Source organism: Heliconius melpomene, chromosome 19, assembly GCF_056956725.1.
Source record: "Heliconius melpomene rosina isolate 202511_hmr_F chromosome 19, ASM5695672v1, whole genome shotgun sequence".
Classification (NCBI taxonomy): domain Eukaryota; kingdom Metazoa; phylum Arthropoda; class Insecta; order Lepidoptera; family Nymphalidae; genus Heliconius; species Heliconius melpomene.
The window spans coordinates 4,951,419-4,974,677 of NC_140407.1; the positions used below are offsets into that span (position 1 = coordinate 4,951,419).

At 33.2% G+C, this 23,259-nt stretch overlaps 1 protein-coding gene across 2 annotated transcripts in view; it reads right to left on the bottom strand.

The window, feature by feature from the left end:
• Positions 1–22,452, bottom strand: part of LOC146528444 (uncharacterized) — a 188,636-nt gene extending 166,184 nt beyond the window's left edge. The window contains exon 1 of one of the 2 annotated variants that reach the window (XM_085203553.1): positions 21,713–22,452. The gene's annotated coding sequence lies outside the window, so the exon portion shown is untranslated. The remainder of the gene's footprint in view (positions 1–21,712) is intronic. The other variant, XM_085203551.1, reaches the window with a different exon arrangement.
• Positions 22,453–23,259: the final 807 nt, after the last annotated feature.

Sequence of the window (23,259 nt, forward strand, 5' to 3'; positions counted from 1 at the left end):
TGGGTTAGCGTTGTTGTTGAAATTGCATTATTGTATTGGACAATCATATCATATAATATACTAGAGGCGCGCGCAGCTTCGCCCGCTTATTTGCACCCCTAGGGATGAATTCTAAGAAACCACGAAACACATGTTCAATAAAATATTTTTAAGAGCCTGTATTTAAATTTTTATAAAAATCGGTGGCAATTTCAAGATTTTTCCATACAAACTTTCAACCCCTTATTGGCACTCTTAGGGGGTAAATTCTAAAAAACAGTGAAACACGTGTTCAATCAAATACTTTTAAAAATCTAAATTTAAAATTTTATAAAAATCGGTGCCGATTTTAATTTTTTTCCATACAAACTTACAACCCCTATTTCACCCCTTTAGGGTTAAAATCTTTTAATATCCCTTCTTAGTGGATGTCCAGATTATGAAAGTAAACATTTGTCCAAATTCCACGTTTCTACGCACAGCGGTTACGGCGGCTCAAAAAATATTTTATTATTGACTAAAAATTATTTTTTGTATAAGTTGTTTTTCTGGTCGTCTGTCCATTTGCCACCAGGCTGTATCTCATGAACCATAATAGTAAGACAGTTGCATCTTTTGCAACTGTCTGTTTAGTCAGATATTTTAAATACATGCGCTATATTAGATTAAGTTAAATAAAATGTACAAATAAACCTATACGAAACCTATACGAAATAGGTAAATTTTAGAACCTCCCTTTTTGTAGGCTATCATGATGCAGAGCCATAAACTATAAATGCGACGGTTGTGGGTTCGATTCCCATTCGAGTGAATAAATTATTTCATGTATTTTTTTTTTATTTTTTATCCCTTCCAATAATGTCGTACCAAAAGTTTACAGAACTATATTAGAGTGAAAGTTGAGCCCATAATGTCTCGAAAATCCAGAAGTGCGTGTCTCGCCCTCTGGCTCCCCCGCTATATGCGGGATACAGCGTGAAGCGTGAAGCTAAATAAAATATAAATAGATATTTATAATTAATAATATTTTTTGCAACCAGCCAAACTTAGCTAAAACTAAATGCCATCTCGTATATCATGCGAAATATTTGAGCGTTGTTTCACACGGGTCCGCTTTCGAGCGTTATATGACGCTAGTCGTGTTTGTCTTGCAAATAACATAAAATACTAAAATGAGAACTTTTTTTCGCTTAGTGGCATAATTTGAAAATTCTTATGGGAATGGTTGATATGAAAAAAAATATAGTGACAAATCTTTATACTCTTTTTTAGCTTCACGTAAACCCACTACCGTCGCGCTTACAGACCACCACTGCGCCACCACGGCCTCATACATACGTTTATAATATATAGGTAACACATATACAGATAGGTAACGTAGTAACGCCCTTGAGCTCGATGCGTATTCAGTGTATTTGATTCACATTGTTTCGAATGTTCTCAAAAGCATATATGTTATAGTTGTCGTTACTATATTTTAAACTAGTCGTTGCCTGCAATTTTGTATGCTTGGACTATAAGAGGTAAGACAGTAACTTCACGCTGTATCCCGCATCTGGCAGGGTACGTAGAGGTACAGGGAGTGTTAGGCTACTTACCGTTTCAATCATTTAGTATCAATATCCTAAATATATGTTATTAGTAAAAAAATAAGCAGTAGGTACCTCAATTAATATCAACTTCACGCTATTTTCATCACAAGTTACTGGTAAGGTAAGCAGAGGATATCCAAATCCTCACAACTAAATTTACTAAACATTTTGTATCCATTCCCCCTAGCAGAGATCGAACACAAAACCACTTCATTTACAGCCAGGCACAGCTCCACTGTGCCGCAACCACCTCAAATAATAATCAAATTTAAATAAAGACAGAAAATTTATATCTAACTCCGAATAAGACGTAATATAACAATCCGACGATCATTTTAAATGGTAGCGTTGGATTTAGACGTTGACATTGCAATATTAGACTTTAGCATTACAAAATATGGATCAGATTCCTTCAAATCTAACTCTTGCGGTTCAATAGATACCTACTTGCTATCGGGCACAAGGGCAGTGGGATCTAGGTTACTTGTTTTGGTGCTAGGACAGGGTTGACACTTGCTGTGTGAGATTATAAATACTTAATGCTTGTAACAATTTCAGGAATCTCTTATATTAATAGAAATACTTTATATTATATTCTTAGTTTTACGTAATTTTAGGGACATGATATTCTAAATATAGTCCGTGTAGGTAGAGGTAGGTTGGTAGAGGGAGCCTAGTGTTAAAACACTCTGTTTCCTACTTTCCGCTTAATCATCAAGATTACAGTACAAGATATATGTGTGCCATTGTACAGCGTGTGGATGCAAACTTGGCGGTCGTGGGTTCGATTTTCTCCCTGGTTAATGAATTATTTTCATTCCCCCACTCTATCTTATTTTCCCACTTATCACCTCCCAACACAAAATGTGCCAAAATGAAATATCTAAACAATAGAAACAAATTATTAACCCTACCCCTAAAACCAACAACCCTAATCCCAGAACAAGACTAACCTACGTTTTCGGTGAACGGTTACACTAAGGTCATAGTATAACCTTGAAAACGTATATACCTACATACACAGACACGCAAAATAGCAAACCGGTCTGGCTCAGATTTTCCCAGCTCACCTAGATTTAAGATAAATCCTCCACAACTCTAAGTGAATGGAATATTTTATACTATTTAGGTATGAGAATTTCGCATTTTACTACTCTAAGGGTTGTTTCGCGTTTAAAAAAACAGACTTGAAAGATAGCGTTTGAATGTAAATATTTTGGTAGTGGGTTCGATTTCCAATCACATGTACGCTACACTACACTATTGAGGACTATTGTAGCACGGAGGCACAAGAGAGTGCCTGTATATGCAGTTTATGGGTTCGATCCCTACACGAATTAAATATTTATATTTTTCATGTCTTCCCTCTGGTGTCGAGAAGCGTTGAGTTTGTCACTCAACAGCCAATGCCTCAAAAGTTTCCTCAATAGTTCCTTCTGCATACCCTGCTGTGTGTGGGTTACACAGTACAGCAGAGCCCTTACTCTGAGAAATATACATACTACAATCGGCAATAACAGAAATAGGAAAATAAAATTAAAAATCAATAATTTTCACGAAAAGTCAAAATAAAAAAACAATATAAACCATTAACTCAATAGTACACACAGTATTGACAAACAAAAAAGCGTGATAAAAATAATAATAAATACAACGTAACGTAATTATTCCCAAACGATTTCGTTTTAACATGAAACGTTCATTTTACAGCAAAAAAACGCAGTTTTTTATTTTATTTTTACTATTAAAGAGCAGTTTCATTACAATGCTTTTGTTCTTTGGACAGACAGTCACCGCACGTGACGACGTAAACGAGTAAAAGGTTTTCGAGGAAAAATCGAAAACGTCCCGTCCCGTTGTCGTGTCGCCGCCGTCACGTCGCCGTCGGCAGTGTCTGTCGATGGTTGGTAACTAGTTAGCCGAAATGGATCGGAACAGAGAATGTTGTGGAGATGGCTTATATTGTGTATGTTTATTAAATATATATAATCAAATATATATTATTATTACGCAATTTCTGGAGTTTTCGATGGTAAGCTGAGAGAAACTATTGTTAACATTCTCTGTTTTCCATTTTTTCCCCCAAAGAATTACCAGTTGGGTAGCAGAACAAGATTGTAATCTAAATATGGAAGCATTGAGAAATATATTAATGTATTATGTATTTTTAAATATAAACAAACATTACCCTGTGTGAATATACAATCAAAAACCATGTTTAATTTAGCATTAACAAGCTAACGTCAAATGAATCGAACTGTTTTTTTCATATAGGGTACCTATATGAAAAAAACAGAACAGAACAGATTTTACGAAAAAAAATATTTCGAACGAAGAAACGCCATTAATATTTTCACTTATTTATGAGAGATCCTTGAAATATCCAATATGATAGACCAGTGTTCAAGATAATCCAAAAATCTTATAACTCATTACAACAAGCAAACAAACAAACATTCAATTAAAAAAAAACAAATAATTAAATTGCCCAAGTTAATTGATATTCCACCCATTCCTCACATCCAAAAGTCTTTTAGTAAATCGTATTCGGGTTGAAAGCGAGTGAATTTCGTGGCAAACAAAACGAGTCGGGCTAATAGGGAAAACGGGCAAAAAACACTCAGGTGCGGGGAAAATAGATGAAAAATGTTGGGAAAAAAACGTTGAAAAACGATGAAAAACACCGATTTATGTACGTACCGACTACGTACGAGCACGTTACCTCGTAAAGTTAGTTTTATTTTGTTTTGTTTTCCCTGGATTTAGGCAAACTTTTACTTTTTAAACGACTTACTAATTTTCCACTTTTGTATTAGCTTAAGTAATGCTATTATAATATTAGAGGCCGTCGTAGCGTAGCGGTGTAGTCTCTAGCTGTAAATGTTTTGGTTTTGGGTTCGATTCCTACTTGGAGTAAGAGAAGGAGAATTAATTTTATTTCCTAGCTCTGCTAACAAGATAAAGATTCACGTTAATATCCACCACTGACCACACAATATCTCAAAAAAATTTCGGGCATGTGGAACGGTGTTTCCTACGCTACGCTACGCTCTCAGGTTTCGCTCGCTAGGTTTCCTCTGCATACCATTTTTTGACATAAGGAAATCCTATTACGGATACCCTCTACCTACCCTGCAATATATTAATTAATTAAGCCAGTGAAGGGGAAGTAAATCGAAAAGCTAATATAGTGTTTTTTCGGTTGGGCGGAAAAGCAGCTTCATTTAATCCAAATAATACTGCCTAGAAATAAATAACAAACAATATAATATTTTTGCTAAATTCTTCCAAGAAAAACGTTCACAAAATTCTATATAGACAGATAGATATATAGATTAACAAAAATAATTTGCCTGCAAAACTTTAATTGTACGTCTCAAAAGGCACAGTTAAGCCCTCGCTGCGACCGGCTATGCTGCAAGTTCCTGCATTTAGTCTTTTTCGGAAACCCCACGTTTAACTCCGCAGTCCACCCGAAAAATTACACTATCCGTAATTATGTGAATTTTCAGCACGAGATCTCGCTATTCGACTATGGCTGGGTAATTTAGGCGTTTCTACTCAATGCTAGTTCAGACTTCCTGTAATACTGAGATACAGTTTTCTGTAAATGTCTCTTGTTTTTAAAGTTTTGTTAAATTTAGTTTTAGAAAGTTATTTTATATTAGGACCTTGAGAGTTAAAAGGCTAGATAATAGGAACATAAATGCAGCTTCACGCCTTTTCACAGCAGTGTTGGTAGAGGCCCACTTTCTGATTAAATATGTAAATAATTTTAGCTGATTTTGAAATATCATATTGAAAATTTTTATTCCTAAGCTTATGCGTGATTTAAAAGAAGAAATTTCTCAGCGTTTCTAAGTAAAAATATAAAAAATAATAATTTACACGCTAACGAATATTGTTCAAGGTTGCATATATCAAACAAAGTAAAACTGATGTTTCATCGAAATTTTTTTTGTTTAATATATTTGTAAGAAAATTTTTATCAATTTCCGATAATCACAGATTGTTCTTAAAAATATTCCTTTGACAAGACAGAATTATTTAATAAAATATTTAAAAAAAGGTGACCTCCGTAAGGAAAAAGTACCTTCTTAAAATCCTGAAAATACATTTTATCACCACTATTTCCAAAACAAAAGAAAATCAGCTAGCCGCTTTTTTCCCACGTAGCAGGGTAGACACAACTCCTTGTGTCATCAGATGACAGCAGATCTCCATCTGCTAACATTAATAAACATTCCTCCGAGTCGTGAATCAAACCCACACTTAATGCACATAGTTACACGCTGTGCCATTGCACCACGATAGACCATCTCATATAATATTATAACTGAAAGCTACAAAGGTATTCGGCACGCCGCCGCCGTCGCCACTCGACAGTACCGCTACACGTTTAGTTTCGGTTCGATTCCGGGCAATCTCGCTAGATTTCGCCGACGCCGGCTTTATATCCGATGTGTAGCGACAGAATGCTCATACTAGTGTAAATTTATAGATAAAAAATGTACGTATGTCTGTTTGTAGAAATATTAGCTATATGTTATTATTTATTTTGAGACCGACGTGGTGCAGCAGCACAACATCAGACTATAAACGCGACGGTTATAGGTTCGATTGTCATTCGGAAGAATGAACAATGTTCATTTCCTCGCTTTTGTAGCAAGATAAAGCGCGGCGTTCAGTTCCGTCAAACACCACGCAATGTCTCTTTTTCTGCCTATTAATATAATCTTCAGATATATAATATATTTTTTATAGATATTGCCATTTGCTCCTTGCAATTCTCAAATCTTCTGTGTAAGTTTAATACGTTTACTTTTTTCCTTATTATTTCAGTTTGAATTAAACATTCAAACTAGAAATAATTATCACTCCTCTTCCTCCCATTAAAAATAAAATATAAAAAATATTCGCATATTTTAAAATACTTTTAAACATATTCTGCTAACCGTACAACAGTTCCGATCTTTGTCGATTGTAGTTTGAGGCTTGAAACCCTATATTAGTTTAAGACTACCCGAATATTTCGAGTGTTATTTATCTAATAGTTACTATAGCACTCATAATGTTCCAAGGACAGTGAATGAAACTGATGAAACTTAAAAACTATTTTAACCGATTTAAGGATTCGATTATTTTAAAGCTTCACGCATAGGGTAAAACCCGGATAGTTGCCTCGGACGGATACTTGCCTCAGTTTCAAATGCTCTATGTTAGACGTGTTTACAGTGTTTCTTTTTGATCATAATAAGAAGCGTCCCCCGCGTAGGACTCGGTGCCGCATCAGCTGTCGAAGTAGGTGCTCGAGTTTTGTCCGTGTGAGTAAAAATCTTCCGCGATGATACTTTGACGAGCGTCAGAATTATATTGGCAAGTAATCTCCGTTAAATATAATTATAACTAATTGCGGTTTCAGTAAAATAATTATTTCTTTGATTGCATTAGAGTTTAAATTGCATTGTAATAAACGTTTTGTTGTTAAATATGTTTTATTTATTTTGTAAATAAAAAGGGCAAGTATCCGTATCAAAAAGGATAGTTGCCTTACTGTCTTTTGCGGATTGTTGCCCTGGGGCAACTATCCGTAACTACACATTTTAACGAGCAAACAGATTTTTTTCTTAGTTATTTTTTTCATTTGGTTTTACCTTTTTTTCTTGGTGATATTTTTATTGGGCTTTATTATAGTTTATCTTAAATAAAATAAATTCTCAACAGCAAAATGCCTCGCAAGTATAAACGAAAGCCAGGCGTGGTGCCGCGCCACATCAGCTGGACAGAAGATAGCTTAGCACTTGCGTTCGAAGATCTAAATAAAAAACAAAAAAGTATCAACGAAATATCCCGGATTTATGGCATATCCTCTCGAACCTTAAGAAATTCAAAATAGCAATATCAATTAGCAAATTCAAAAAAAATGAAATACCAACAAAGAAGTTAAAGTTGATAATTATTGTGTAGAATGTTTTGAAAATTATAATTTAGCTAAATCAAAATCAGATTGGATACAATGTGAGATGTGTCGTATGTGGTTGCATGAAACTTGTACAACATTCAAAAACCATTGCATGAGATGTGGCAAGTTGAAAACCTTGGCTTCTGGTAATAATCAATACTAATGCCAAAGTTATTCCCATAATTATTTTTAATATTTAAGATAAATACTAATATTTAATTATTTTTTTAAATTAAAAAATTACATGTTCAAATTTCAAATTTTAAAACCTTAGTACTTTTAAGTGTTGTTTAGGTAATAATTATATAGGATCTCAGTAAGTAATTAGAACTGAATACTTATTTAATAGATGCTAAGCCAAAGTTAATTCTTATTTTTATTGTTGTTCTACCTTTAAAATAAATAGTAATATTTAATTATTATTTTGGATACTTAATTACCATTTTGTAGTCTATTTTGTTGTAATTTTATAATTATATTGACTTTGATTAATACTTAATGAAAGATTGTGTTCAATAACAAAAAGTGATTACTTAAATTAATATAAGTTCGTTTTTATTTGAAAAAAAAATAGACAGGCAAGTATCCCCCGAACCATTTTTAACGTTAGGCTAGTATCCGCCATAGTAGGCAACTATCCCCTTTTTTAGAGGCTACGTAAAACAGGCAGTACTCAAAATTAATAATATTTATATTTGAAAAAATTGGCTAAGTTAGAAGATTAATATATTATGTTTAAGAACACACATTGAATAGGTAATGTAGTGGTATACATTTCTAACAAAAGAGCTTTTTCAAAAAGTGTGGCAACTATCCGGGGTTTACCCTATATTATCCCGCTATATATTATCATATCCCGCATATATAAGTACAAGTAAAGAGATTTTTAACTCTCAAGTTGTATCCCGCACATAGCACACATATTGTGATGATGAGGAACATAGTGTCTTATCACTAGGCTCCCAGATTCCCTCTGCCTACCATGCTATGTACGGGATACAGCGTGAAACTAGTAAAATCCAATTTTAATATTATATTACATTGTTCAAGCATCAACTTCGGACAGTAGGAAATGAAACTACGGTTAGGCGCCGTTTCAAGTATCTTTTATTTATATAATACTAGCACTACATGTGACTTTGCCTCATACAATTTTATAAAAATAGTATAGTAGTTCCACACTTTTTCTCACATAACATAATGGACAGAAACCTAGTGGTAAGGCACTCCGCTCTTTACTTTCTGCTTTATTTCGAGACATTTCATGTTAAATGGTGGATCTTAACGCCTAGCTTTTTTTTTGCATGATTGGAGAAATGAAAAGATTTCATCTGCCCGAGTGGGCATTGAACCCACAATCTCGTTTGGAGACAATCCCACTGAACTACGATGGACTTCGATATATTAATTTAAAATGATAAAATAAACCTGACATTAACAACATAACTTAAAGCAATTCTTAATTAGTATTTACCTGTATTTAAATTTCAACGTCAGTTTGCTATAAATTAGCATCTATTTATTCATACACCTTTTCTGCATATTTATAAGGCAAGATGGTGCCCATGACTGTGTTAGCCACTGAATGCCTGAGCTGAGGTATTTTTTCTAATAATTATATAAAAAACATTAAAAAAATATATAAAAGACATATATTATTAAATATTATTATAAATATGTATTTCTTATTTTAACTTATCAGAAATCATAGCTTAGCTAACTTAGCATTTAACATTATTATTTTTTTAAGAAACGAAGATTTTTGGTATCTTCTTCTCATTGGATTGACTCAAAATTTCAAATACCTACCTATATTTGACACATAAATTAAAACGGAAATCGAACCCACAACTACCGCGTCTACAATCACTATCCACTACACCAGAAAGGCGTTGATTTAAGTACAGTTTCAGAACAATAAGCAAAACAGCGGGTACGTCACTAAAAACACACTCAACACAAACAATAGCTCGAGTGTCCTTCCCCGGAATTGGCGAGGAAATTTTTGTTATCTTTTCGTATTCCCCGAACGGATTTTAAAATTGAGAACACAAATGTTTGGGCCGTGTAAAATGCTGCTAGTTTTTAAATTTTTTAAATTAATATTTTTTTGTCTCTTTCTTTTATTGATTGACTATTTAGTGATTGACTGATATAGAGTATGAATTTTGATAATTTAAGCTAAACCATTTTTTACACACATTACAGAGAATTTAAGGAACATAAATTTTAAAAAAACATACGACCTTTTTTGTTTTATTTAATTATTCTTATTTTTTTTTTAAAGTCTGTTATAGTGATAACTTAAAGTAATTACGTTACCCTCCTTCTAATATTTTTCTTATTTTAGTATAGCTTCTACTTATGTCATAATTAATAAATCCCCAAAAACTCATCAAACATATTTAAAAAAATATATTAATAAATATAAACAAACTGGCGCTTAACCCGTAAATACGTGTAAAACATACACAAATATGTGAACACGGCAGTAACGTAATAATCTGAAGACGTACATGTTTACGTTGTACAGTGGCGGGGCTTCGTTCGAACACACGATTTGCATTAATTAAATATTTTTTTCAGGAAAATATATTCATATAGATATGTATTATAATATTAAATTAATAAGAAATATGTATTTTAATAATTAAAATTGTGGAACTGAAAAATTGTAAATAATATAAAAATATAAAAATATATAGGTGTATTATCAAAATTAAGGAAAATGTCAAGGATAAAAATGGAATATTCAATATTTTTGTTCCTATTGTATTTCCTATGATATGATATCACACAATGTTGAAACTAAATGAAATTCCCCTAAATAATAATTAGTTTACGAATTTTGCGGTTTGTAACTACCGCAATGAAGCAATAATAAATAAATTAGGTGTTATTTGAATGAATTTAAAGGATAATATACCTACAAATAAGCACCTTAATAAACATGTTTTTTTTTTATGTAACAGGTATCCTGCATATAGCAGGTGGGCAAAGGGAATCCAGTGTTAAAATACTTCGTTCCCCCATTTTCCACCCAAGTTTCGAGACAATGTGTGTTGAATTGAGAAACTCAACGCCGCTTCTTGCTAGAGAGTAGAGTAGAGTAGAGAGTAAAGTAGGGGTATTAAGATAATTCATTCCCCCCAAAAAGGAATCGAACTGTTCAATGTATGTACCTGCATTTATTTTGTTGAAAAACATTTTCTCATATTGAATTCGAACCTTGAGACACGAACGTATATAACAGATCCATAATAATTAAGCAATACCACCTATAATATACAGTTACGCCTTTAGAAGCGATTAGCAACAGTCAAAGTAAGCAATTTAATAGTTTACTCCAAACAACTAATACGTGATTAATTTGATACGTTTTCAATTGTACGAGTCGGTATGTAGGTGATTTAGTTTAAGTCAATTAATTACTATGGCTAATAGCACAGATTTCCGCCAATTTATTAATTACCTACTTATGGTTATATTCCAATATTATTATTATATTTTTTGAAAAAAAAGAATTATAGGTACCTACCTACATATCTAATATAAACAATTTTCGGTTTTAAAAACCTTGAAATGGTAGCTTTTTGCCAATTATTTTACGGTATAAAAGATTAATTGACATGATTAGCAATTAATAAAAATTCAGATCGATTATTGAAATTTTACAATAATTTATTCTCCAAACCCTGAGAATTTGAAGTTACAACCAACGATCTCCAGTAATTTTGTATATTGCGACTTGTAAGCAAAAAAAAAAAATCCGTTAATATTTCCATAACATAAATGTCCAATAAAGCAACATTTTAGGTGCCCAGTCTCATATTGCCTCTATAATCGGCGGTGATAAGAACTCATTGTTTTATAATACGTTTCCATTCGGGGCTACATGTGATTTAGTTATGTCTGGTACCATTAGTCCTAAATAAACTTGTTAAAATATAGGTTAAATAAGAATAATTGGTTCTTTGCTCGCAAAGGCGGAGGTCACAGCTTCAATAATTTGTATTGACAATTTATTTCTTTTAATTGATTCACTTATTTTGTATTGCAACAAAGTTATTTATATAAAGGACTAGTAACTGCTTGCAACTGTGTTTGCATGGACTTTAAGAGGTAACGTGAAAAAATTAGCTTTTCCGTTCCTATAGGAATTTAGGGATTCTCTTTCAGGGCTGCCCTTCGCTCCTTAACCGATCTTGAATCCAAATTTCAATATTCTAAGTACAGTAGTTTTATCTATCTATACTTACGTCGTCTCTCAGTCACTTTATTTTTTATTGTTATCTGTGAGTTTTTCTACTTTACGTTTTATCCTGCGTATAGGAGAGTAAATGGACATGGACAATCTAGGGTCTGAGATCAGATTCACCGTCTTCCACCCGAAATCGAGAGAACTCATTGTTTCATCAAAGTCTCGCTTTGTTTAGCCAAAGTAAGGAAAAAATAATTTTAAATATATCTATTTCTTTAAATGGACTAAACTATATTAATTTAAAATCGACAGTTACTTCTTAGATATTGCGCAAAACCTAAGACTAACTAGAGCCGTTCATATAACAGTACAAATTTTAACTGCCATAACACATATATATACAACAATCACATGAAAGAGTAATAAAAACCAATCTGTCCGTGGGAACGTATAACAAGACATCGGGAGCGAATTCAATGTAAAGATCAAGACCCTTGCGTCTAACGCAAGAAAATGACAACCGTAGACGCCATTTACGCAAAAACAATTATAAAATACCAATAAATATGGGAAAATCGACTTTATTTCATTGAAACAAGTTGATGTAAATATAATTTTATGTTGGTAGTAACTGGTAATAGTAAACCTTAACCTCAAAACCGTGATACTTGCTGGTCCAATGCTGCCAATATGCCAATATTAGATAGACATTTGTAAGCAAAGTTGTTTAGTGCACTTTGATATTTAAGTTTACATTTATTTGTTTATATCTAGCTTTGTATTTGAATAGATTTATATGTAACTGGTATTGTTGTATTATCTATATTATATAAGAGTATGTTGTCCTCTAAGTATATCCTTTCTTTTTAAAAGATCGATTTATAAGGAAGGATTCACACTATAGTGCTGACCACGGGTCGTTCTCGGTCCATCCTCATAGTCTTGTATGAGAAATATTGTTATATGCGTGATTGGGCTGGAACTTGACCGAAGTAACAATATGAATATTGAAGCAAAAAAGAAAATCTGGTAAAATAACGTACAAATGGGAACCGCCAGACAAAAGATAATATAGGTATGGAAATTGGGCAGAAAGAGAAGAGAGTGTCGTAACTCTAGATTTTTTCTGGTTTTTAAGCATTTTGCTCCCTACTTTCCGCCTAAATATATCAAGTTTTGACTGGCCAGTGAAAGGAGGAAATGTAAACATTCCCCAAAGTGGAAATTGAACCGCAACCGTCGCGAGCTACGCTACGCCCTCTCGCTACTTCAAAACTATAACACCAAAACGTAAAAAAAGCTCAAACTTCAAACAAAATCTGTTAACCAAACGTTTAACAGAAGTCTACATTATTATTGCCTACCGTCTATTTTAGAACGGCGCGACGTCTAATATAAGATGACCTCTCACTCATTTAGACAGTGCACTGTGAACTAGGTAAAGTTCATTGGTGTGGACGTCGGAGAGGTCAACAAGAAATGGTTGAGTGGCATTGAATAGATAACTTACATTGAAACTTTGATATATCGAATACAATTGACGTGTGTACAGTTAATTATGTAGTTGAATTGATAATTTCGGATGCGTATGCGCATATACGTAGGTACGAGCTTATTTAAGGTCTTCGTGGCCCAGGAGCACGTGTGTGACTGTAGCGCGACGATATGGAGTGGATTGGGTTCGATCCCCACTAAGGAAATGAATTATTATTGATTAATATTCTTATTTCTCCGCTCTGGTACCAAGGCTAACGCCCGCTGTTGAATTCCACCACTCAACACGCTACACTTCAAAAAAATGGTAGTTGCAGTTTTAAAATTCTTTATTAATAAATAAGTAAGATAACAAACATAACTTAAGCTAGAAAATATGTTGTTAACATAATTTAAAAGAAATTATTATGTATTATATATGAATTATTATTTATTAATATTTTTATTTCTTCGCTCCGGTACCAAGGCTAACGCCCACTGTTGAGTTCCACCACTCAACACGCTATACTCCAAAAAAATTGTGAAAAGTGAGGAACGGAGTGTCTTAACACTAGGATCCGTCTGCCTTCCCGGTGTGTGTAGAATACAACATGAAGCTGCTTTGATGATGATGCTGATTTTTTATTTGAGTTCAATGCCGCTCTTTCATTACGATTCATTTATTACGATAATTTCTTTACGATATATCCTGCACCATACCCTAGGCGTCAGAGGTAACCTGAGTACATAGTGCTGAGACACTCCGCTCCTCATTTTCCATCGTATTAATATAAATAATAATATATTTAACAAAAGAACTTTTCAACTTGCCTTCATATATAGGTATAGATAGTCATAATTAGTACCAACTAACTGACCATACAACATTGCTTCTAAACTACTCACCTTACATCTGTGTATTGTTTACAATAATTTATTTACTTATACGGCAATGTGTCGAATACCAGTTAATGAAGAAAATTGTTTTTTTTTTGCAATCGACATTTAAGTTCTAGAATTGTTGTAGAATTTTAAATGAAGCAGGTTTATGATGCCTATTTCATAATATAAAGAAATACTTATACAATAAGTTTTATAATATTTTCAATATAAAATGTCTTAAGCACAAGTACTACAGAGTTGAAGTCGTGGCGCAGAGGCGCATGTATGTGACTGTTGACGGGACAGGGTTCGATTCCCACTCAGGGATATGAAAAAAAAAACTTATTTTCATTTCTTGGCTCTGATGTCGAGGCAAAACCTTGGCTTCCCTCTGCCTATCCTGCTTCATGTGGAAAACAGCAGGAAACTGGAAATTAGAACAGAATATAGTGTACTAACTCTACTCTTTTATAAATTAACTAATAAAAGCGTGTTAAAAACGTAGTGTCAAGACTTTCCGCTTTCCTTATATGCTCTCATTCAAACTTTTCAGCCAAAATAAAAGTATTTTTTAATTTCATTGAAGCTATGTTTAGGTTTTATTTTTATTTTTACTGCATTACCCTTTATTGGTTTTGGTAAAAATCTAAACCAGAGGTTCAGTATATTTAGTCACGCGACAGGACAATAATCACTTGAATATAGATTAACTATTATCCTATCCTGACTTTGTGCGGATATAAAAAGGATATTTATAAGTGCAGTTAGACAGTGCCTAACATTACACGACGATTATCGGTTCATTTCCCACTGTAGGCAATATTAGGAGTTGAGTGGAGAAACTCCACGCCACGCTCTCCTTCTTAACAGCAAAAACAAATGAAAAAAACTCATTCACCCAAATGAGAATAGAACTCTCATATTTTTTTACAGTTGCAATCATGCTATACCTATGCTATTTTTATAATTGATCAATTAATATAATTCCAACCATCAAAGCTTCCTTCAATTCCAATAACAAATAAACATTAATAAACAATAAACAAGAAACTAAAAACTCAATCAAACGAACAAAAAAGTCATTTGAGATAAAATCGTAACATAGGAAACTCTATCTACAGTATACATTTTATTATGAAAATGGGACTGATCACTGTCTGTACATGGAAGATGTATGCAAAAAAATATTATTGGGGTAATTTTTAAAAGGAATTGGACCCAAATGCCCCTTTTTTTTGTTAGTTTGTTTGCGCGTTTGTGCAATTGTGCACTATCATCTCAGAAAAGCCTTAACCGATTTGCATGCAGATTTTTCTATTGTATTTTCATAAACATTAAATATTTATTTTATTTCAATCGATACTTAAATAATAAAATTACATCAATTAAAATATTTTGTTTAGTGAAAATTTCTATAAAATAACTGTTTTACGAACTAACCCAATTTTTAATACTTATTATTATTACTTACTAAAACACGAAAACAATTCAGATCAGTAAATAAATAATCGTCTAGTTCAAGCGAGCAAAGTCGCGCGCAAATAGAAAACATATCCGTAATTTGAGCCGAAGTCATCACCCGACCACGATGTCCAACTTACAAGATGGCCGCGCGTTTTTTGTCTATAGCCTATACACTACACTAACGGACGGCGAATGTTTTAGAACAAGTTTCTTTGCGTTTCATACATTTAACCTTGTCATTAGGCTCGACTAGTCATTTCTGAATTTCCTAGCTGCAAACCATATCTCGTGGCATAGAATATCGTATTTTATACTCTATGCTGGCTGAATAAAGTTAGGTCTTGGTCGAGTTATATTGTATCTGTTACGTTTATTGCTTGTATGATGAGAATTTTCGTCACAGCACTACATTCCCCCTCCAGTCCTAAGAGCGATGACACGACGCGAAAGTACGCTATTATTTTACTTTTTTTTTATTTATTGGTATGAAAAATATTTAATAATTTATAAAATGGCGGTGGGTGGAAGGATTATTATGGGATGATATAAAATTGCTATATTATCATATATTATAATTATCACTTTATTCTTTACTTTCGAGATATTTTGAGTTTGTTGATACGGTATCCGTTTATGGGTAACTTTGTTGTAATTAGGTTAATTTAAACTAAACTATACGCCAATAATACCTACACTCGAGAGAAAGAAAATATGTTTAAAGTTAGTTATATAAATATAAAATAAAAAAAGAAGTTTTAATAAATTAAGTAATTTTATGAAAAATCGAAAATGATAGTGACAAAAGAAATTAAAATAATATTAAAACACATATAGTGGACATATAGTGTTAAGACATTTACTTCTCTACATTGCAACCAATTTTGAGACATTGCTTTTTAATTAACTAACATTAAAAGGACATGCTATAACATAGGTACAATAACAAACTCAATACCGCTCTTTAGCCTGCTACCAGAGCGAGGAAATGAAAACAAATCATTTCATCAAATGGGAACTGAACTCACGACCGTCGCGTTTACACACGTTGCCTTAAATAAAATAAAATAAAAAATTAACAAATATAGTCTTCACCAATAATAACATAAATCATATTGAACGTGCCTCCATTTAACTTTCTACCTAACTACCCACCTAAAAAACCTATCGCTTACGTGAACAAACAATGAGTAATTCGACCGAAATACCTAAGCTATATACCTAGCCTAGACTGAAACACAGGCAGAAAATAACCTTTCCGTGTTACAGTACAATAGAGTTAGAAAAAAAATGTAGGTATAAAAAAAAAGGTGACACGAAACTGGCCGAATAGCTAACGATAATGCCCGGTGTGCATGCCCGAATTGTTTTTTCCCGTCAATAAATTTTAACTTAAAATGTACTGTAGGGAAGGTCCTTCTTGCTCAGTAGCACAGTGTGTGAAAACGCGACCGTTGTGGATTCGAGTCCCACTCGAGGTTATGAAATATTTCTATGAAGAGCGGCGTTGAGTACCGAAAGCAAGAAAAAAAAAACCTAAGCAAAATATCTCTAAATTGGTTGAAATGGAAAAAACGAAGTGTCTTAACTCTATATTCTTTTCGCCTTCCCTGCCCAGAGATGTTTAAAGACAAAAAAATAAAGTAAAAGTCTAAAACGTGAGTCAAAAGCTCAGTTTAGGGTGGAATTTTTAAATATCGCTTTTGTCCTGTGACATTAGGGTGTAACTACATCTGTTAAGGGAGGAAGGGTCCGATTTGCGAATACAAATTAGCGTTTATATGAAAAAAGTACATTTTTAACTTTACTTCTTATTTTGTAGACCTAGTAGAAATAATAAGTTTGATAGGATGGATGTTTGTTCCACTTTCACGCAAAAACTACTGAACCGATTTGAATGAAGCTGTACCAGTGGTATAGCTTATATATCAGAATTAATATTTGTGTAAAAAATTGTGTGATTTGCCTATATTATAACCATAAGTTTAAACAGGCGAAGCCATGGAGGGGTCGCTAGTTATTGATAAAAAATCGCTTTGTTTTTCAGTTTTCACAGCTTATGTGATTTTTTTAACGAGACGTAAACGGAAAAGCAGCGTATACTCTATAATTATAACAACACTGAGAAGGCTGTGCTTTTTATGACACTAAAGGAAATGATCGTTAAACGGATAAAAAAATAATGATTATTTTTTTGTTAACATTATTATTATACTATAAGTATTAATTTTTCAAATATCAACAATAATATTAAAATTAAAATGAAATTGTACGAGTTAAGGCCGTCATGGAGTAGTGGCATTGTCTGACTTAAACACAACGGTTGTGGGTTCGATCACTACTCGAGGGACTATTTTCATTTGCTCGTTCTTGTAAGAAAACAAAGTGCGGCGTTCAGTTCCGCGGCGTGGAGAGTCTAAGCACTTGATTTTTTTTTCCAATAAGACACTTCTGTTCCCCATTTTCCGCCAAATTCTCGGGATAAGTGGCAGATTTCAACGCCGCGCTTTGCTAAGTTACCAGAGCTAGGAAATAAAAAGCCATAGCCACGTAATGTTCATCATTGTATAGGCAAGATGCGGGCGAAGCCGCGAGTGGGCCGCTAGCTTGTAATATTTTTTAAATTTCTAATACAAATTATAACTCTACGTACACAATTAAATAATTATACAATTCACACGGACAGAAAGATGCACTTAATTATATAATACTAATACTATAGTAGTTAACTACAGTAGTTGCGTTAAAATAATGAAACCTGTAGATAACTCAACTGTAAGCCAATTACAGGCGTTATTTGTGTTAAGTATGCAGTGCCAGTATCAACTGTCAATGGGCAATGCCCTCTGAAACGCTAACTATATATCTTTTTTGTACTATCTTTTTGTTTAGAATTAGTTGTAGTTGTTTTTCTTTTTAATTTTTTTGGTCAAAAAAATCTAATTAAGGCTTTTGTGGCGCGGGGGCACCAAAGTGCGATTTATACAATCGTGACGTGACGGTTTTGGATTTGGTTCTCTTGACTCGGGGGAATGAAATATTTATTATTTTCATTTTTCCGCTCTGGTAACGAGTCAAAGCGGCATTAAGTTCCGCAACTCAACACGCGACTCAAGAATTCTACAGAAAATAGGCAATGAACATGATGAATGATGTATGGGAACAGAGTGTCTTCATAGTAGATTCACAGGTTCCCTCTGCCTACCTTGCTATGTGGGAAATACATATGTTGTAAAATATCAATATTCTACCGAGTAGATTTGAACCCACACTTATCAGATAACATCATGATGACTTCTATTAACTATAATTTACTAACTAACTTACCTATTTACTAGCTATTTTACATAAATATTGTGATTATTATAGCGAATTCACAATTCCACATTTGCATCGTGGCATGAAAGCGGCACACAATTACGTTGAAATTTTCGTGGTTTTCGTAACTTTCCCCAGGATGGTGGAACGAAACGAAAGTTTAACCTAAAAGCTTAAAGTTAGTCTTAGCTTATTTGATTTTCTTTTAATCTTATATTTTTTTGTTTGTTTTCAATTAACTGCATGTTTATTTTGATGCTATAAAGGGTTATTAAATATAGTTATTCACTTCTGTATACAGAAGTGTTTATAGGCTCCGGAGTGTTTTAGCACTAGGTTTCCTCTGTCTACCCTGCTGTACACGGGGTACATCAAGAATCTACTACCTACTAAATTCTACAATTGAGTGATAGAGTCACTAAATCCTAAAATAGAGTGATGAGTCACTAAATGAAAAAAATAAATTACTAAACCCTTTTAAGCTCTCCCTTTGTTCTTGTAGCACGAAACTATTGAACGATGGCAAAAATGTCCAAACACATGACGTTAATATTTCAATAGCGTAATTCGGGCGCGGAAATCGATATCCACAACAACTGAATACCTATATAGAATGCATTTTGTTTTGGACTTTCGAAGCAGATTCTTGGGAAGTTTAGTACTGAGAGAGATGGACGAATGTGATGGTTTGGAGTTCGACTCTCAATCGGGGATGTATTATTTTTTTATCTTACTCTAGTAACTAGACAAAGAGCAGCTGTAAGTTTTCAACGCAATGTCTTGAAAATCTAAAGATATTTTCTGGGGGGGTTCTGGGCTTTATCTTGAACAGAATTGTTCGTGTAAGCGTTATTTTTTATGTTTTCAGGGCAAATTACATTTGCTTACATTAAACCCTACCCCTATTATAACTACGCCCATGGGAACGTAGTGTCTTAACACTAGATTTATAAGATTAGATTCTAAATATGTAATTTCTAGTGTTCAAAAAGAGACTATTGTTAAATTAAAAAACTAATCGGATGAATAGCATTGAATAATATTATTTTTAAAGGTACGTAACTTTCCTTAACCGTAACCTTTTAAAATTAATTGAATAGGTATTCGACGTAAAAAATAATTCTAGAAAAATTAAACATAAAATTAATCAAATTATTATTTTTTTCTTTCACTCAAATTGGTACAAATAATAAATAATATAAAATTATTATTATATTTTTTGTACATTTTTATAATTACGTTTTAATAAATAAGTGAAGCTGTTTTATTTATTATAGTTTAGCTTTTACTTGCCGCCTCACTAAATGGAAATAACTAAGAGTTGTGTATTTTATGACAGATTCTAACCACCTGAGAAAATTATTAACGTGAGGTAGTATACTCTATTGTCTACTTCGATCAACGGACAATCCAATACAGACAATGCTACTCGAAGCAATAGTTCCTGAGATTAGTGTGTTCAATCAAACAAACTCTTCACTTTCGTAACATTAAGTATTGATTAGAAAAATGGACTCCTTTTACAATGATAAGTTACTCATATTATAAAGAATGGCCCTTGATGTTTTGATGACGATTTTCAACTTATAATGTTATAGTAGGCATATTGTAAAATATAATAAAAACTAAAACACACGATGAATTAATAGTACAATAGATAGAACTATAAATATGTAAGTATATAAGTATCTACCAATTGACATTTGTTACTATAAAATTGTTAATTTGCGATAATATATAGATTATAATATTAGTTACTTTTATTTCTTTGGCAGCTTGCTTTGGCAGGAGAAGCACGGCTTTAAGTTCCGTAAAAATCTTTTTTTATTTCGCTGTCTGTATTCGATTATTATTACCTTTTAACTATGTCTTACCTATATGAGTTTTAAAATCCATCCTTACTGACTGTAAATGCGATGGTTGAAGTTTGATTCCTACTCTGAAAAATTGATCTTTTTTAACATACAATGTCTAAAATAAATACTTCCTATGCGAGAAAAAGGCAAGACTCCTCTTATTAATAGTTTTCAAGGTGTACACAACTAGGTGGACACTAACGTGTTTATTCTATCTAAATTCAAACAAAATCCAGACCAAACTATCTGTAGAAAAGTAAATTCATTGTTTCTAGAAAGTTATAATCTACAAGTATCGTTGCGAACGTAAAATGCTCAAAAGAAAACTTTCATGATGTCAAATATAAGGCACTACATACATAAAAGAACTACGCAGTATTCGCCAGTTTTTATAGTACACATATCTATATATTTCTTATAAGTATATGTATAGCGTATTAAAGTCCTTTTATAGATAAAATCGTTATTTTTTGTTTGATGATTCATTTAAGAAGTGGATATTATACAATACATTGTTTCTTTCAGAAACAATTTTGTTATTCATCGATGAGACCGTTAAATGCAATAAATAATAATTCAATTAAATTATAATAGTAACCTTAGGATGTATATACATTTATACATACGTGTGCTTGCGCGATAGCGGGTAATCATGGCCATTGGTCCGACTTTAATATTCACAAAGAAAAATAGACCAAAAAGACATGACAGTTCTTGCACAATTTTGCATAAGAAAAATGCAAAATTTCACTCAATCTAATAAGATATAAGTAAGAATCTGTTTATGGCGATAAGGTCCAAAGTCACGTGGAGCATATCTATCAGAAGCTAGCGGTCCACACGGGTGAATTTGCAAGCGCAACTAGGAATGCACTTGATACGTTACCAACTTCACGCCAGTGCAATCAAGTTCATAGATTAAGATTGGCGTTCCTTCGACACAAATTACCTATACGTAACTGTAATTAATACTGTCGAACTGACTTACCTTATAGAGTCTATGCAGTAGTCCATAAGCACTGTACCGTGGAGTGTTTATCCAAAAAATATAGTCCACTTAACTAGTTTTCTAACTATTTGCACTATGACATCACAATATAAATTATCAGTTTGTACGTAAGGCACTATGTAGTCTACATCACAGATTTGAGCAATAACTTTCAATTGGTCGGTGTGTGTTTGACGTTTTGGGTGTTTTTGGAGAAGTTCGGTCGGCGGTGGGCTCCAGGTTGGTTTCCATTCGTATTTCCGCCGCGTTCAGTGGCGGATGGCGAGCGAGGCGCGTGCGGGGACAGCTCGCGCGCTACTGAAGATTGTCGTAGGTTAAGTTTCGGAAAAAAACACACCGCTACATCAATTTTCCACGTCGCCGCCGCGGTCCCGCCGCGAAAACGAAAATATTCCTCAATTGAAGCACTTAGGTTATTGTTTTGACAGCACCACGCGTGCCAGAGGGCAGCACCGGCCGCGGGAAAAAGTAAACGCGGTAACCAAACAAACTAGCAACGCGCGTAAACACAACGAAATTACTGAATGCCACTTTTCATTATTTTATTTCGCTATGCACCGGCCAACGACGTCACACAAACACCGGCGGCCGTCTCACTCGCACGATAGTTCGCGCGGGAATATATTTTGTGACGTTTGTAACTTTTGAATTTGACGTTTGACTGTTTTTTTTTTTTTTGTATTTCTATTTAGGCTGTTCGTGGTGTGAGCGTGTTGTGCGCGACACGTACGTCGCACACACAACTGCAGTTGTACTGAGACTAGATGACATTCACAGAGGCTTAAACCCAAGTTCAGACGGATGCGGCGTCAATAAACTGGCCGGTGCGCTCGTTACGATGTAATACTATCTACAATATAATACACTATAGCGATAAAATATTAATAGGAAATGCCATTGCCGAAATATAATTCTTAAATACTGACAAATCATTTAATTAAAGAATCGATCGATACATTTTTTTTTTAAACTCGTTTTAAAAAAACAACCAGAAATAGCCGAAGGTTGATACTATAATCGTGCGAATAACAAAATAACAGTATTATTTTCTTAAAATAAACTTTATAAAGGCTAATGTGTCAAGTGGTTTACATAACACTGGTCGCGGCTATTATTTATTGTAGAATAACTGATACTAAATTGTATTAGTCAGTGTATTCGTATTCTCATAATAGGCGATGTATTTAAATTAATAGATAAGTATTATAATATTCTATAGTCATATTAATAGTTCTCAAACCTACTTTAAAGCTATAAACAAGAACTCAAAGTTTACGACCTAAAAATGTCAGAAAAACCAAAAAATATTTAAAATATATAAGAAAAATATTTGCAGAAGATAGCCAAATAAGGACATAGAAACGATATAATCAGCGTTTATTATTAATTCCATCGTTATAAGTAAATCGTTTTTTACCAGTCTGACGTCTGTAAGATCGGCCATAGGTATACCTATATAAAAGTACATAGTGCTTTAGGTAATATATACATCATAGCAAACAATTTATTAGAGAAAACATATTTCT